This window comes from Triticum dicoccoides, chromosome 1B (assembly GCF_002162155.2).
Source record: "Triticum dicoccoides isolate Atlit2015 ecotype Zavitan chromosome 1B, WEW_v2.0, whole genome shotgun sequence".
In the NCBI taxonomy this organism is placed as follows: Eukaryota; Viridiplantae; Streptophyta; class Magnoliopsida; order Poales; family Poaceae; genus Triticum; species Triticum dicoccoides.
Window position 1 is genome coordinate 78351529 of NC_041381.1, and position 4868 is coordinate 78356396.

Sequence of the window (4868 nt, forward strand, 5' to 3'; positions counted from 1 at the left end):
GCTCAGACGCCCGACTGTGGCATTTCTTTTAAAGACCTTTATGTGGTGTCGCTCAGACGCCCGACTGCGGCATTTCCTTTAAAGCCCTTTACGTGGTGTCGCTCAGACGCCCGACTGTGGCATTCCTTTTAAAGCCCTTTTTGTGGTGTCGCTCAGACGCCCGACTGTGGCATTGCTTGTTATTTGTTTCATAAATTTTAGTACTACCATGTTATTGCATTTTTTATAAATAACTTGCTTGCACGCATCAGAGTTTCATTTATCTTTTGTGAGTGACGTCATGAGCATAAAATATTTTCGGCACATCATTGTTATATTACACCTGTGTTCATAATGTTTGCGAGTACATTCAAAGTACTCACTGGCTTGTCCCTGGCTATTGTCTTGGCCAGATTTTCTTGCTCGGAGAGGAGCGACGCGATGCCAGCCCCGGAACCCACACAATGGAGATAGCAGCCTCGTGAAGATAGGAGTTAACCTAGTCAGCTGTTCCCGTGGGAAATGGAGTCCCATAGACACTGATGTTTCACAAACCGCTTCCGCCATCAACCACTAGAAACCATTTGTTGTACTCACAGGCCAGAATGGTCTTGTACTACATATGTTGTATTCTGCTTGGAATTTCTGTATCAAGTTGGAGCCTCATCAGCTAACAGTAATCCTGGGGCTGATGAGCACGACGGTCTTTTCTGTAAATTTATGTCCGGAGAACCGGTCGTGGCAGACCCCTCCTGCAAGCTATCGCTGTCGCTACTCTACTTCAAGTCGAGCAGAAGAGGACGCTCATGTCCCTGACTCACCTTGGTTCCAGCCGGATCCTGTTGTCCCCGCCAACCACGTGTCGCTGAAGGTCGCCTCCGTGCCAAGTTCGTCGCTGCTCAGCTCGACCCCCTTCTCGCGTTGGCCTCCTGCCGCTCCCCACGACGACCTCGCTTGAGGAGCTCCAGCAGCCGCACAGGCTACGCCTCCCATGTAGCTCCGCCGCTGGGGCTGCTCCTCGCCTGCGTCGCTGCCTTCCCTCGCGCTGCTGCTCCTCTCCTTTGTCCTCTGCCGCCCGCAGCACGCGTGACCGAGCTGCCCCTGCTTTTTTCGACCACCGGAACCGCCCCAAGTCGTTGCCTCTTTGCATCTGCGCTGTGTTGCCATGGACGCATGCAACCCTGGAATCAATCCCAAGCGTCAAGTACCAGGACACTACGGAAATCTGAATCGCCAAGACCGCACCCGTCAAGTACCCCTTCGGATTCGTCAAGACCCTTATGTACGACTACACCCGGTGATTCGTCAAGTACCTCTACCGTCGACCCCGTGGGCGTCAAGTTCCTCTATGAAACGTGTACCACTACGCCCAAGTTCCACTACAAGATGTGCCACTATCGTCATCGTGTACCTCTACTTCCACTACCGTCGCAAGAACGACTACTTCCACTACCGTCGAACTCGATCCGCCCCAAAACGCACGCTTAAAAGGTATAATCTTGAGACGATCACAACCGTGAACGAATGCTTTGTTGTATGAGATGCCCGTGTTTGCACTGTGATCAAATTGTCATTGCAAGCTCCTCCTCGTTTGCCATGCTGTTGACCCGTGGGAACCCGGTAACCGGGATCACCCCACCATCTTTTGCATGTTCTGCACATCCGCACACTTGCTCTTTTGAACCGGTATCTCAATGAGTTGTCGGATCATCGAATGTTGTCGTGGCACCATTTCCATTGTAGTTGCCGTGGCACCCCTTTTGTTCCGCCACGGTGACAAATGCTTCATAACATGCTTATGTCAACGTTTTCATAAAATTGCATATGTCATCCGCATCATGATAACAACAATTAAAATGTTTAAAATTGTGTTTGCATTAAATTAATAAATGACATGAGGATTTAACGAAATTGTTGTTTGTTGTTTCCGGCCTCATTTAAACTTGCCTGGATAGGTAGTTTTTATTATGCTTCACCTCTTGCCATGTTAACAAACATGTAATCTTGTTGTGTTCCTAAACAAGAGAGAACTAAATAATTGATGTGGTGTTTCATCAATATGCAAGTCGTTGCATATTGAGCTCCACTTAATTTGTAGTATTGTTTGTTGCAAATTGCCATGCCATGCCTCTTTCAACTGGACATGCATCATACTTGATTATGCATCATGCCATGATTATGCTTGTGTGTTTACCATGTTGTATGCTTCTTTCCGGTTTGCTTCTCTCGTTAGCTTCGGTTTCATTTCGGTGTTGTGAGGATTCGTTCGACTATGTCCGTTTTACTTCTTCATGGATTCGTTCTTCTTCCTTGCGGGATTTCAGGTAAGATGACCATTATCCTCGATATCAGTTCTATCTTTGCTTGCTAGTTGCTTCGTTCTATCGCTATGCTGCGCTACCTGTCACTTGTTTACCAAGCCTCCCAAATTGCCATGCCAGCCTCTAACCTTTTTCACCCTTCCTAGCAAACCATTGCTTGGCTATGTTACCGCTTTGCTCAGCCCCTCTTATAGCGTTGTTAGTTGCAGGTGGAGTTGAAGATTGCTCCATGTTGGACCGAATTATGTTGGGATATCACAATATCTCTTATTTAATTAATGCATCTATATACTTGGTAAAGGGTGGAAGGCTCGGACTTATGCCTGGTGTTTTGTCCACTCTTGCCGCCCTAGCTTCCGTCATACCGGTGTTATGTTCCTTTATTTTGTGTTCCTTACGCGGTTGGGTGATTTATGGGACCCCGTTGACAGTTCGCTTTGAATAAAACTCCTCCAGCAAGGCCCAACATTGGTTTTAACATTTGTCAGCTAAGCCTTTTTTCCCTTGGGTTCTGCAGACCCAAGGGTCATCTTTATTTTAACCCCCTCAATCCAGTGCTCGTCTGAGTGTTGGTCCAAACTAGATCCCTTTGCAGCGCCCCCTCAGGAAAACTTGAGGTCTGGTTTTAGTTGTACGGATTGCTCATCAGGATTTGTCGGCACAGTCGGGTGGTCTTGCTGGTTTTGTTTTACCATTGTCGAAATGTCTTGTAAACTGGGATTCCAAGACTGATCGGGTCTTCCTGGGAGAAGGAATATCCTTCGTTGACCGTGAGAGCTTGTGATGGGCTAAGTTAGGACATCCCTGTAGGTTATAAACTTTCGAGAGCCGTGCCCACGGTTATGTGGCAGATGGGAATTTGTTAATGTTCGGTTGTAGAGAACTTGACACTTGACTTTATTAAAATGTGTCAACCGCGTGTGTAGCCGTGGTGGCCTCTTTTCGGCGGAGTCCGGGAAGTGAACACGGTCTTGGTGTTATGATTGTGCGTAAGCAGTTTCAGGATCACTTCTTGATCACTTTTAGCTTCTTGACCGTTCCGTTGCTTCTCTTCTCGCTCTTATTCGCGTATGTTAGCCACCATATTTGCTTAGTGCTTGCTGCAACTCCACCTCATTAACACTTCCTACCCATAAGCTTAAATAGTCTTGATCTCGCGGGTTTTGAGATTGCTGAGTCCTCGTGACTCACCAGATACTATCACAATAGTTGCAGGTGCCGATGATACTAGTGCAGGTGATACAACCGAGCTCAGATGGGAGCTCAATGAAGATCTTGGTCGTTGCTATGTTTCGTTTCATGTTGATCAGTAGTGGAGCCCATTTGGGACGATCGAGGATCTAGCAGTTGGGTTATCTTCTTTTCTTTTGGCTTCGTCCGTAGTCGGACTATGTGTGTACTCTGAATGATGTATGATTTATTTAAGTACTTGTGTGAAGTGGCGATTGTAAGCCAACTCTCTTTATCCCATTCTTGTTCATTACATGGGATTGTGTGAAGATGAACCTTCTTGCGACAAAACCTACAATGCGGTTATGCCTCTAAGTCATGCCTCGACACATGAGAGATATAGCTACATCGTGGGTGTTACAAGTTCGTAATCAGAGCCATCCCCGACTTAAGAGCCCCCTGCTTGATTGAATCGCTGGCGTTGTTGAGTCTAGAACAAAAATGTTTTGAGTCTTAGGATTATATATATCGGAGAGTAGGATTCTTTTTACTCCTCAGCCCCTTCGCTGCTCTGGTGAGGCCTCCTGACGTTGTTGTTTTGTTTTTCCTCTCCTCAATTTTTCACTAAATTTTTTAGGATTATGCGGGTATCTTGGAATCGTTCCGATATTCTTATGACGAGAGCATTGTTCTTGGTGCCTCCTGACATTTAGGGGTTGTGGCAGTGTCCCGGGGAGTTGAACTCCGAGGTGTTGTCGTCATAATTTTATCGTTGCAATTCTGGAATAGCTGAGTTTTGCTGACATCGAAAATCTCTTTTATGCAGCTAGTGGTAAGATAACCTCGACGCCACCCAGTACTCGGGAGTTCGGGAGTATTGCCATAGCTCGTATAACGGATGCTTTTCGAAGGTTGAGGTACACGATTTTCGGAGTTTTCTTGGTTATGTGTTGACGGATGGATACAGCTGGATGTAGGGATTGTTAGTTTGGGTGAGATATATTGCTTCCCCTGTATCCCAAACACCTGATTGCATAACCAGAAAGTTTTGGGAGTTTATAAGTGGGAATTCAAGTATCTCGTAGGATATCTTTCCAACAGACACATGATACGATATGGGCTCTATCATATGTTTGTTTCCAGCTTAGTCTGCAAGCCAAATCCTTTGTTTTGTTTTATTTGTGGTATTCGAGTTGCTTCAAAGTCAAGTGTTGATGCCATACCTTTCAAGCGGTGTTCTCATATTTCTATGAGAGTGGTAATCCTTCTTTATCATCGAGATTGTCATCCCAATTCTTTCCAACCGGCGTGCTTCTCTTCAAGTGGATCCGATCATTTCAACATTCGCAAGATCACCTCTTAGTTTCCCAACGTCGTTCATTTCATCCGTCCCCAAGT